Source organism: Drosophila tropicalis, unplaced genomic scaffold (genome assembly GCF_018151085.1).
Source record: "Drosophila tropicalis isolate 14030-0801.00 unplaced genomic scaffold, ASM1815108v1 contig_275, whole genome shotgun sequence".
NCBI classification, from domain to species: Eukaryota; Metazoa; Arthropoda; class Insecta; order Diptera; family Drosophilidae; genus Drosophila; species Drosophila tropicalis.
The window spans coordinates 1007398-1021748 of record NW_027172727.1 but is presented as its reverse complement, the minus strand read 5'-3'; positions in this window follow the sequence as shown (position 1 = coordinate 1021748).

The following is a 14351-nucleotide window of genomic DNA, read 5'->3' as shown; positions in this document are numbered from 1 at the left end:
CGGCAACAGAAAAGGAATGCCTAGCAATAGTGTGGGCAGTACGCAAGCTGAGACCATATCTCGAGGGATACCGATTTAAGGTGGTGACAGACCACATGGCGTTGAAGTGGTTGAATAGCATAGAAAGTCCCACGGGCCACATAGCTCGATGGGCACTGGAATTACAACAATACGATTTCGAAATAGCATATCGAAAGGGCAAATTAAACATTGTCGCCGATGCACTATCAAGACAACCGATGGAAGGGTGCAAAAGAATAGTAGACAATGGCGCCCGATTACGACAAGCAAACAAAGAATGTGAGTGGATTCAAGAAGTAATAAATAAAATACAACAACAACCACAGAAGTATCCAGATTACATAGTAGAAAACAGCCAGGTATTCCGCATAGAGCAGGTCAAGAAGAAGTAATATCATGGAAATTGTGTGTGCCCAAGACGCTACGAAACCAAGTAATGGAAGAAAACCACACTTCCATAACGGCAGGGCATACAGGAAGCAGGCGAACGATTTCCAGAACTGCGTCAAGATATTATTGGCCAGGAATGCAACGAGATATCAGGAAATTCGTGGGAAAATGCACGACATGTCAGCAATACAAACCCAACCAGCAGCAAGCAGCACGGAAAATGCTGACGCAAATACCTGATGAACCATGGGCCACTGTTTGTGCTGATTTCGTCGGACCATTACCACGGTCGAAACATGGAAACTCAATGTTACTGGTAATCATTGACCGATTTTCAAAATGGACAGAACTAATACCCATGCGAAAGGCAACTGCGGAGAATCTAATCAAGGCCTTTAGGGAAAGAATTTTGTCGAGATTTGGAGTTCCTAAAGTGGTAAAAACTGACAATGGGGTCCAATTCACTAGCAGAACATTTAAGAAAATGCTAGAGGAATGGGGATGCCAACACCAATTGACGGCACCATACACACCACAAGAAAACCCAATTGAAAGGGCAAACAGAACGGTGAAAACAATGATTGCTCAGTTTACCGGTGAAAATCAACGGAAGTGGGATGAGAACTGGCCGGAAATAACACTGGCTGTAAATACCAGTCAATCAGAGTCAACTGGATTTACGCCAGCATACGTGATACAAGGACGCGAACCTAGAATGCCAAGCGCGATATACGATAGTGTCACGACAGGCACAGGAAAGCAAAGCGTACCACCAGAGGCAAAGGCAAAACAAGTGCAAGAGCTTTTCGAGCTGATAAGACGTAATCTGGAGACGGCGGCACAGGATCAGGCACGTCACTACAACCTAAGGAGGAGAGAGTGGAGACCAACAATTGGAACAACAGTATGGGCAAAAGAACACCATCTCTCGAATGCGGCCGAAGGATTTGCAGCAAAGTTGGCACCAAGATTTGGAGGCCCTAATGAAGTGACAGGTTTTTTGTCTCCAGTTATATGTAAATTACGGCACAAAGAAACAGGAAAAACCAGGCAAGCACATATCAGCCAGATGAAACAACAAATATGTGAACAGACAGATGTCAATAAACTAAATGAACAATGAGAATGGACGATTCTGATGACATGGCAGCGAGAAATCTGCACAGACCGGCCGGCTGGGCAAAAATCTCAAAGACATGGCACAGAGCCGAAAATCTCAAAGTGCATCGAAATTATACAAAATCACATAAAACAAAAAAAAAAAAAAATCACAAAGTGCGTAAATAAGAACAAGCAGAAGAGCAAAGTCGCAAACCGTATACTGGAACAAGATAAATATATGCGGACATCTTATACATACAGTCAGGCAAATATGCATGAACAAATAGAAAATAGCAAAACAAAAACAAGGATAAACAAAAAAAAAAAAAACGATCACACAATCAAGGAGAGCCAATACCTACACATGCGCACGATATTACACATGTAATAGTATGAGTGCACAAAGAGAAAACAAAGGAAAGAGAGGGGAACACACATACACATGCGCATAAGAGTGAGCATGTAATCGTGCAGCATCGCGACATACACGCACATGCGCGCGTTAATACAGTAGTATTAGTAAAGCATTGCAGGGGCATTAAAATACTCGGCATCGGTAGTTAGAATAGAGAATCCAAAGTTTTGAATAACGGTAAGAATCTAACAAATATCAAAGATGCGAGGTTTCCTGCATGCAGAAATCATAAGCAAGAGTCACTCAAAGTTTAACACTCAGCGAGTAAAGCTCACCAGGAAAGAAAAAAAAACCCCAAAATAATGAATGCGTTCAACGTAGAGTTTGGCCAGGATGAAGGCGTAGTTCGACGAGGTGCGGCACCGCGGGCCAATATGGAACGCGGTGACTGGCACTGGTCCGATGAGGAGTCCGACGACGATGAGCCGGATATGATGGATCCGGTAATCGCCGCCTCATCGGACGAGGAGAACGATGAGGACGTAGAGGACAGTGGATACGGGTCAGAAGAGAGCGAAGCAGAGTCGGCAATGAATCAGGGCCACCAGGAGGAGGATGAAGACGACGAGATGTGGAGAGAGCTGGGCGAGGCGATAGCCATGATGGAGGACGAAGTGGCGGAGGAAGCAAGCAGCGGCCGAAGTAGCCCAGATGAGTATGCGCCGTGGGAGCAGAATGAGATATACGAGCCGCCGGCAAGATTGTGGGAGCCAGCGCGGCCACCAACGCAGTTTCGTATGGTGGACTCAAGGTCAGAGGCAAGCGAAACGGCGGAGATGGCCGTGGCTGATGAAGGTGCGGCTGATGGAGTAGCCAGCCCACCTCCACTCGAGCCAGAGGGGATAGATGGGGAGTCCGAACGGGCTATGCTGGAGAACCAGCAATGGATCGGTTGGTGGCGCCAGCAGATCCTGCAGCAGCAGGAGGAGGAGAGGGATCTGCTGGCGTGGGAAAGGCACCAGCAAGACGAGCTAGCAAGGGCCAGGGAAAGGCTGGCAGAGGCAGTAAATCAACAGCAACAGCAGCAGCAGCAGCAACAGCAACAACAGCAGCAGCAACAGCAACAACAACAACATCAGCAGCAGCAACAACAGCAGCAGCAGCAACAGCAACAACAGCAGCAGCAACAGCAACAACAACAACATCAGCAGCAACAGCAACAACAGCAGCAGCAACAGCAACAACAACACGAGCTAGAACATCAAGAGTGCCCATGGGTGTGGCCAAGACCGGCATTAAATAGGCAAGTGTCTGCACCCATGGGGCACAATGTCAGTGCTCGGCCCATATTGCCCCGGCAGCTGTCATGCCCAGTGCCATACGGGCGTGAAAGGTATGAGGCAGTGCCAGAAGAAGAATGGCCAGAAATGGTGGTGGATGTCGTGGGCCAAATGGCCCAGCACGAAGGGCCAAGAGTAGTGAGATTGGTGTGGGCGGGTCAAACAAGGTATAGGATTAGGATAGCGCAGGGGGTAGTTCGGGTATATAGGGAAAGGAGGGTATAATAAGTAGAATAATTAGGTGTAAGTAGAAAAAAAAAAGATGCGGAACGGGCCAAAAGAAAAAAAAAAAAACAATGAAAAGATGACCTAATCCGCCAACATTTAAGAAAAGATACTCAGTAATCGCCAACATTAGAAGATGCCAATTGGCCAATAAAAGATGCGAGCTGAGTCCCAAAAAAAAAACACACAAAACAAGCAAAAGACAAGCCAAAACCAAAGAAAAACACAAAATAAGCAAAACACACAAAACAAGCAAAACACAAGCAAAAAAAAAAAAACCAAAGAAAAACACAAAACAAGCAAAAACACATAAAAAAAAAAAGCAAAGAAAAAATAAAGCACACAAAAACGAGCAAAACACATGCCAAAGCTACAAAGGCAAACATATTAAATGCACAAATACGAGAATGGAAAATACACATACAGAAAATAAACACAAGGTACAAGGGACAGGGAGGGCAAATCCCTCCCGAAGAAGGGGGAGTGTGAGGAACATTATATAGACAAGAATAATGTCCCACACAACAAACAAGCTACAACAAACAAACTACAAAGATACAACATACAGCCAGATACAAACACAGCCAAGACACAAACTAAACACACGATATAAGACCAAGCACAGAATTGCTCGTATAAGAGTGAAATCGGCTGTGAATGAACAAATGAAGCAAGGCCGGCCGAACATGGCCGATCGAACCCCACGCAACCGTTTGGCAATTTCGTACAAGCGGGAAGATGTGTGGGAAGCATAATACATTAAGTTCGATCGTATAAGAGCCAATGAGAGAGACCGGTCGAACATGGCCGATCGAACCCCACGCAACCGCTGGCGATTTCGTACAAGCGGGAAGATGCGTGGGAGGCATAACGAAAAACCAATATACATGCACAGGCGATGGGCAACCAAGTCCAACATGGCTCGATCGAACCAAATCGAACCACATGCAACCGTTTGGCGATTTCGTACAAGCGGGAAGATGCGTGGGAAGCATAAAAAATATGAGTGGCTGTATAAGAGTAAATGAAGCCGGGCTTGAGGGCACAATTGCATGTAAAAAGGGGGCATTGGCCTCATTAGATAAATTAAGAGCATGGAGAGGCAAATAAATGCATGCATTAGCATACATATAGGTCACACGCACACTATGCGTGAGTGACGGCAAGGGAGAATACCGGTGGCCAATGGGCCGCAATATGCATACGTCACGCTCATGAGAGCGAAAGCAGTAAATTGCAAGCACCAAAAGAATTTCGTGAGCGAGAGAAAACAAAAGTGAGGGCCAAGCAAGCCCAAAAGACGGGTGCGGGGGACGCTTGGTACCGAAATGAAACCAAGTGAGGGCTATGCTTATGAAACGGGGAGTAGGGGGGAGAGTAAAGAAATTGTAAAACGAAAATGGTTTGTGGATTTGTGAGGGGAATATGCAAGCCGAAGGGGGAGGGATGAGCCATGGGGAAGCCCTCTATCTAATAGATACGAGATGCGTATGAAAGTGTTTTGCGTGGGGAATTAAATATTGTTATATATTAAAGTAATCAAGCTAATTATGTTTAAACGTTAATTTAGTTAATACAATTAACATATATGTATGTAGATAATAATATTGAGTAAGTGTGTGTGAATTTGGGTATGACGAGTGGATCAAAGGGAGCGACGGGCGAGGGCAGCGTTGGCAGAGAAAGCAGAGAGAGTCAACGGGATACGGAGGGCGGCCAATAGAAAGGCGACGCCAATGCGAGAAAGTGATGCAAGTCAATATGTACAAACAAGAAAGACAAGGACATGGCATAAATGGGCGCTCAGCCGTAAAGAAAGTGGTCATATGCGCCAAGGATTTATGGGACTTTCACCACGCATAGCAACAAGTGGATGCGTGGGTGAAAGCAGAGGGTCGATGGAAATGTACCAGCTGTATAGCGGTACTACACCAAGATATTCCTGAGGCCATGGGATCTGCCTATATAAAGGCAATGCCCATCAAGCAAATCATCAAGTCAACAAGTCGTGATCAAGTAACAAGTAATTAAGGCCTTACGAGTAACCTTAAGAAACTTATCAAGGAAACACAAGAAACAACAGCAAAACTAAGAACTATACAGGCCTTTCGAGTAACCTGTACAGCTTCATTCAATTATAACAAGTCCTTAAACAAGGATAACAAACACCGTACCCAAGCTAAAGTAAATTTGAGAGAAGCCAAGCAATCTCCAGGAGCGTCCAAAGTCAGTGGTAGGCACGAGGATATATCCTACTGCCGAAATTCCAGGATCTATATATCCTGATGAGTACCAATTTCTGAGGAAACATCCTGCGTCGTGATAACAGCCTTAAAGCTAAAGCATTCTCAACAAATTTAGCGAAAAGGGTGCAGAGGTGTATCGCAAATCAAGCACATTGTACAGATCGAGGCAGTAGCCAGCAACGGCTACAGAAACAAGAGGAAGACAGGAAAGGACGACGAGGGATTCAAAGTGACTCACCAACGCTATCCAAGCCCAGCACTGCCATCGAGAAACCGTCATATCCAACCAACTCCATTAACGATTTGAATAAACATACAATTAAACATTAGCAACTGAAATCGAACGTGTTTTAATTTCACCGGGGCACAAAATAAATTTGTTAATTATCGGTATGCGGCCTAAGGCCACACTGGAGAGTTCCTCCTTCTTCTTCCGGCAACGATACAACGAGACAGACGCACTAGCTGCGCAGCTAAAAATAAATCTTTTGCCATCGTTACTTATAATTACATTTTTCAGAAAATAAATACACTATACAGGATATTATTTTAAAAACATAACACGTCATGTAAAAGACAACATTAATAAATGTGAAAAATGGCTAAAGTCAAAAACGACAAAGCACATAAAAACACCCTTAGTTAATACAGAAACCCCCAAACATGCTTTTGATAGGGTAATAGTAGACACCATTGGTCCATTACCAAAATCCGAAACTCTAATATGTGACTTGACGAAATATTTAGTAGCAATACCAGTTCCCAATAAAAGCGCTACAACAATCTCGAAAGCTATTTTTGAATCCTTCATTCTGAAGTACGGTCCAATGAAGACGTTCATGGGATATGGGAACAGAATACAAAAATTCAATAATAAATAACTTGTGCAAATATTTAAAAATAGACAACATTACGTCTACTGCACACCACCACCACGAAGCTGTTCATAAGCATGACTCAGCCTATCTAGGACCATTCGAAGTTGTAGAAACATCTATAAACAAGAACATAAAAATTAGGAACAATAAAAATAAGATACAAACAGTACATAAGGATAGGTTAAAAATTAGCAAAAAATAATTTTAAAAAATCGAAAAGAAATAAATTTTTTTTGCAAACAAAAACAAAAATTTTTTTTGAGAAAGAAAATTTGTTTGGCCAGGCACAAATAAAACAATTTTTCTAACAAACATTCATATGTCGGGGCGTAGCCTGTTTTATTTAAATCACTCATTTTTTTTTTATTGTTTTTTGTACTTTCACTTTTTTACTTGTATTTTGAACTGTACGGCCAGTTCCCGGGGAGGTTGTACACTGAGCTCTCTAGCCCGAGGCCCCCCTTTATATAGGACCTGACCTGAAGACAGCTCTCAACATTAGTTGCTAAGGTTGCTTAGATGCTCAACCAGGGCTACAACTGACGCACCTGTCAATACATTGGAACTAACTAGTAGGCTTTGACTTATTAGTCAGGTGTCAGTCTGCAAACGCTGCACGGCAGTGTTGTAAACTACACAATGCGCTGACACCTGACAATTCTCAAAGCACCATAGTAGGCTTTGATTCATTGACACCTGATAACACAACATAGTAGGCTTTGATTCATTCTCCGACACGGCCATTCTGACAAGTTACACGGATATCCAACCAATAATCATCGTTTTTCTTAAACGGATAACCATTAACAATCGTCTCTCTTAGACGGATAACCATCTGATAAAATATTCAGTTCAACATTTCTTCGCACAAACTTTTAAAATTTATTCTTAATTAAAACATTTGAAAACATATTTCTTTCAATTCAATTCAATAACTTCACCTATGCAGGATACAAAAATAAAACATGATGCTTGTTTTCATTACATAATATTTTGCCAAATTGTCGATTTTACATTTTCTTTAACTAAAATTCCAAATTTAATTAAAAAAGAAACAATCATCGTCTCACTTGGACGGATAACCTTCGTCTCACTTGGACGGATAACCTTCGTCTCACTTGTACGGCTCACCATCGTCTCACTTGGACGGTTCACTCTCAGCTTCTATCCGACACGGCCATCCGTGTAAAGACACGTCCTCGTGTAATCCACAATAATGCTTTACTACAACATTTTATTTTCAACTTTTCGAATAGAATATTTAAATTATCTTCTGTTTCCATAATGTTATGCGTCATGATCAAAACATTCGTTTTGTACTTGTGCTTGCATTATGACAAATTTTTTAAGTTCTTAAGTCAGCCTTTCTCTAATAGTTTCACTTATTTCAACAGTTTTCTTATTAACTACTTCATTACTGTGTCTTTCAACAGTTTCCTTTTTTCCTTTTCAAATTTTCCAAACTTAATTTATCGTCTATCTTACGGAGTTCCATCGTCTCTCCTAGACGGATAACCATCGTCTCTCTTAGACGGATAACCATCGTCTCTTCTAGACGGATAACCATTATGACATTCACTTGTTCTCGTGTAATTAACATTTGATAAAATATTCAGCTCAACATACGACAACTTCTCTTGAACCAGATACCATCACGCAGCGATCAACAATCGTATATCTCAATACACACTTCATTCATAATGTCAGTTTCAAAACCTTAAGTACCGTCTCTTCAACGGTTTCCATACTGTCTATTTCAACAGCTTCTTTCAACGGTTTCCATACTGTCTATTTCAACAGCTTCCATACCGTTTTTTTCAACGGTTTCCATACTGTCTATTTCAACAGCTTCAATACCGTCTCTCTCAACGGTTTCTCTAGACAGACTCTCAACGGCTTCAAACTCGCTTGGAATCTGTCCATCTGGCAATTTTTTTATGCTCTCATGTGAATATTTATATTGTCTCATGTCTCTTTACATTTTTTAACAAATACCTGTCGTTCTCCAAAACTTCAACTATCTGAATCTGTCTTTCATACAAAATCTCCCACACTAAATTTCTGCATTTTAGCTTTGTTCTTATCGAATCTTGCCTTTTCATATTCACCCGCAACTTTCATATTTGCTAAAGCTCTCGGCCTAGTTTCTTCAAGGTTAACTTCAGTTCCGACTTGCTGATCGGAATCAAGCCCAAGGGTCACGCAACTTTTCCAATAAATAATTATAAGGGACTTTCCTTTGTTACTCTATTAACTGTACAATTAATTGCCAATTGAACATCACCCGGTGCTTCTTGCCAATACCTTGAGCTTGTTTCTACAGCTGTTAGCAAATTCTTGAGAGTAATCATGACCCTCTCAACTTGTCCGTTAGCACGGCTTGCTAATATTGAATTAAGTGAAGCTGCATCTTTTGTGATAAACATAATCTCAGTCCAGTGAAGCTTTAAAATCGGTTTCTTTTAACTTAGAAATTATCTCTTTTATATCTTGATCTCTATTTTGTTCCACTCAAATTCAATCTTGAGATATTTTAGTAAGCTCTATTCGTTGAGGGTCAAAAATTGACAAAACTGGCTTATTGGTTAGCACACTAATAATTTTCTGCCGGATTTGAAGAGGTATCAGAGACAGCTACAGCACATACAGATTTTGTTTTCAGAAATTCGACCTTATCACGACCTATTATAATGTCGAAATTTAAGCTTAGAACAACATGAAACAGAACTTCAAGGAAATAATTAGTTATTTTAACATTTGACAAAATTTGCAAAGTACTAGTTACTGTATGGACTCCAATGCTCTTCAAGAGGACTAAATTGTTAATTAGTTTTCCCGAAAGCTTATGTGATAATGCTTCTTTTACAAGAGAACATTCAGCTTCGGAATCAAAGTAAAATGGGTACGACTCACCGGATTGGGTTAGGGTACCAATGGGTTCTTTAACTTGGCACAAGTTTACACGTCTTTCTTCAATTCTTTTCGGTATCAATGATGATCATCCTGCAGGGCAAGCAGACTTCATGTGTCCAGCAACTCCACATTTGAAACATATAATTGGTCTTCACTTCATCTCTGGTGGACAGGCAGTGTGCTGAGAAAATCTCTGGTTTCCTTGTCTTCTTAAACGGCAATCCGCGATTTTGTGTCCATTTTTTCGCGAAAGTGACATTTCACGGCAGCTTGTAGTTGTAGTCGCATTCGCTTGTTTTCAGCGTCTACTGGAACGGAATGGTCTTTCCTTTTACCAACAGCAAAGGCTTTTAACTCATTTAGCATCTCGTTGCGCATCTTGGTGTTGGTTGTAAAAAATTGTTTGTTGCAGCTTCGGCTCAACCTGAGCAGTGTGTGCTAAAATTACTGACATAGCAGCTTGCTCTAAAGTCATCCCTTTCCATTTTGACAGCAGTGACGTGAGTAGTCGGCTTCCGTACAATGACAAGCACTCTCTTTCGTTTGGACGGCCATTGAGAAAGTTGAAAATTGTGGCAGCAGGGGTTTCAGTGCCTTCAAAGTGCTGCAGAAACAATTCCTTGAATTGGTTCCACGTCATACCAGCAAAAGAAATTTGGGGTAGCCAATTGGACGCACTCCCTTCCAGCGAGTGCTTAGGGCCATGAGAAGTGCGCTGCCCTCCAACGAATTCTCCGCCAGTATTAGGTCCACAGTCGAGCACCATGCAGCAGCACTTGATCCCAAAGAGTCAGGGTCAAACTTTGGCAAGACAACTAATTTTGTACGACCTTGCTCCAGTAGTCCACTTTTAACTGCACTGATTACATCGATTAAACTACGGTGTTGCACTTCCAAAATCATGCACAAGCGGTCGTCAGGATTAATTTGCGGTGGAGACAATCCCACCTCTGATGTCGGGGCGTAGCCTGTTTTATTTAAATCACTCATTGTCTTTTTATTGTTTCTTGTACTTCGCACTACTTTCACTTTTTTACTTGTATTTTGAACTGTACGGCTAGTTCCCAGGGAGGTTGTACACTGAGCTCTCTAGCCCGAGGCCCCCCTTTTATAAAGGACCTGACCTGAAGGCGGCTCTCAACATTAGTTGCTAAGGTTGCTTAGATGCTCAACCAGGGCTACAACTGACGCACCTGTCAATACATTGGAACTAACTAGTAGGCTTTGACTTATTAGTCAGGTGTCAGTCTGCAAACGCTGCACGGCAGTGTTGTAAACTACATCAACGCTCTCGTGGAAGACGGACGTGTTTTTTAAGCTCCCGCATTTTAACTGATTTTATAATTTTTTTTATTTTGTTTTATCGGCATTGCGATCGAAAATTATAATTATAACAATAAATCTAACCATATCACTCGTTTGCGTTTTTGTGTGTTTGTGTTAATAATTTTTAACAACCTTAATTCTGTTAAAACCTTTGTTGGTTTTTGTTTCCCTTCATTTCTTTCTCTCTTTCCCACCTTTTTTTTTTTTTCTTGTAAATCACAAGCAACGCTCATTTGTTGTTGTCTTGTAATTTCTGTGAGTTCTTGTTGCATTGTTTTTGTTTTTGTGATTTCTAGCTCCCGCGCTCGCGCTCTTTAACTTTTTTCGTTTTCGTTTCACTCGTCGCCGTTATTTGCGCTCATACTGCAGTCTGTTGTGTGTCTGTAATTTAGACTCTATAGTGCTCTCTTTATCTTTTAACCCTTGTGCACCCTCAATATTTCGCTTTCTTATTATTTCTGGACCTCAGAAAATAAAATATTTATTGATATTTTAATACCAATACATATCTCATTTTTATTTGTTTGGTTGCTAATTCATCCAATTAACTCATAATGCTTGCCTGTTCGGTTAAAAATTGTTTGCAGCCCGCCTCACCCCTGAATAGTTTTATTTACTGTTGGTTGTGTAAAACTACAGTACATGTTAAGTGCGCCGGCTTTACATGCAGGGTAAAGGATCTTTTAGATCTAAAAAAGGGTCTCAAATGGGGATGTGAGTCATGCCGTATCGTGGAAGATGAAATGGAACTTTTCATGCGGCAAACAAAGGATAACCTGATGAGTCTGTCCGCCAATTTTCTTAAACTCTCGCAAGAGTTTAAAGCTGTCGAGTCACAGTTTAGTAGTTTAACGCTACTGACTGAGTCTCGAAAGCGTAAGAAGGCAGGAGAACAGACTTCTGATTTGTCCTTGTGTTTGCCGGTCTCCACATCGATATCGGTTCCGACCCCCTCTCAACCAATGCCAACTCTAATTCCGCAGACGATGTTTGTAGTGTCCGTTTTGTCTGGGCAAGAATCTACACCGATGGATTTTGCCGATAGGGATTCTAGTGATAGTAGTGCCGGAGTGCCTCTTGTTGCAACTGATGCTACAATAAATGCGGTAGCTGATGCAATACCTGCAATGCCGAAACCATTGGTGGGAGTGCCACCTAAAAAACACATTTTTGTTTCGAGACTTCTCCCTGATGCTACATCGGATGATGTCATGGCCCACATTCGGGCTAAACTGAATGTCTCCAATATATCAATAGAAAAGTTCAAATTTTCATATTCTAGAGAAATTTCATCTTTTAAAATCAGTGTTCCAATTGAGTTCTTTGACTGTATCTGCAGTTCTAGCTTCTGGCCGAAAAGCTTAATTGTGAAGGAGTTTACATCCAGAAAAAGGAAGACACGGGGCCAAACAAGGATTCCTTCACCATCTATTCCTCTTTCTTCCTCATCTATTCCCACTCCTTCCTTATCTATTCCTTCTTCTTCTCTATCAAAAAACTAACTAACTCCTTCTCTGTCGGCTATCAGAACGTCAGAGGCCTTAATACTAAACTTACTAAACTCTTTGTAGATAGTCTTTTGATTTTGACCTAATTGCTTTTACTGAGACTTGGTTAAAACCTGACGTTTTTGACGCCACAGTTCTACCCTCTAAATTCAATATTTTTAGACGTGATCGGACTGATCGTAGGGGTGGTGGAGTTCTTATTGTTGTAGATTCCGCCCTATCATCGGGTCTGATAACAATACCTGTCTCTAGTACTATCGAATTTATATGCGTTAAGTTATCTTTTACTCGTTTTTCCATTTTTGTTACCTGTTCTTACATTCCGCCCCAATCGGAATGGCCAACATATTTACTACACTTAGATTCTATTAAATTTATACTTGAACTACTTTCTGACAGAGACTTATTAATTGTCCCCGGGTACTTTAACCTGCCCACTATGACTATGAGGTTCTCCCCAATTAACGAGTTACTTTTTAAATAATTTCCCTTTAGAAAAAATTAATAATACTTCCTTGGTTGTAAAAGATTTAGGGATCTTAATCGACCACAAACTTAGTTTTAATCAGCATATATCAACTACTGTTAGTAGGGCTAAAAGTGTTCTTGGCTTTATAAAGCGCTGGTCGAAGGAGTTCAAGGATCAATATACTACCAAAATACTTTTTACTTCTTTAGTCCGTCCCATATTAGAATATGGATCTATTGTTTGGTCTCCTCAATAAGAGTTTTATCCAAACAAATTAGAATCTGTACAAAAACAGTTTTTACTCTTTGCCTTTCGTGATTTGCGCTGGGATCCAACTGTACAACTTCCATCTTATTCTAGTCGACTTCAGTTAATTAACCTTCCTTCCTTAACTAATCGTAGAACAATGCTTGGTGTAACTTTTCTTTACAAACTTTTGAATGGTGAGATTGACTCTTCTGAGCTGTTAACATTTCTGTTCCATCTAGAAGGACCCGCAATTACACACCGCTTATACTTCCCACTTGTACAACTAACTTTTCTCTGCACGAACCTTTTCGTATACTATGTAGTGACTACAACACACTTTGGCACGTTATCGGTTCCGAAACATCGCTTCCGGGTATAAAAACTGCGATCTTGTCCTTCCTCGCTCGAAATTAGTTGTAATCATCTTTATTTTGACCTATCCTGTTTTCTTTTTATATGTAACCTATTATCTCATTACATTTAATATTTTCTATTTCTTTAGTTTAATTTATGTTTATATATGTAATACGCCTATGCCCTTAGGTCGGAGTGGGTAGAGGTTGTAACATTAACTTTACTTAGGGTCATTCGTAACAGGCCCGGGCCTGGTGTCATATGGGCCACTTGTTCGTACTGAGCGTTGTACGACTACGTCTATAATAATACACAATGCGCTGACACCTGACAATTCTCAAAGCACCATAGTAGGCTTTGATACATTGACACCTGATAAAACAACATAGTAGGCTTTGATTCATTCTCCGACACATACATTACTATTAATCAATCATTAATTTCCATTATTAGTATTAGTATTATTATGTTATTTTCTAAAAAGGGGAGGTGTAGTATATCCAATCAAAAATCATTCAACACAAAGAGCTCAACTTGAAACACTTTGTTGCAAGTATAAACAATAAAATATGTACGCAATAAAACATAAGTGTGCACTTGAATATGTTTATGTGTATACATTAATATATTCACATAAACATACTCACATAAATATACAGGCTCTGTTCGGTCATGAACGAGTAGGAGTAGATGAGTTGTTTGGTGCAACCGATACGCCAAAGAGACTGCGTGAAGGCTCTATGAGTCCACCAGCAGGCATTGCAGTGCAACCAAAAAAATTCAAGTTGCAACAATTTAGGGGCAAGAGCGAGGTGGCACTACCAGAGGAAATAGCCGAACGCATCAAGCCAGAAAAGGAGGGTGAAAAGAGAGCAATTACGAACGCGCTTAGAGACAAAGTTGACAGACTAAAGGAATTGCAGCAGGCATTGAGCATTATTCTGTGCAACGACAACAGCGACCCCAAGTCCTTCGT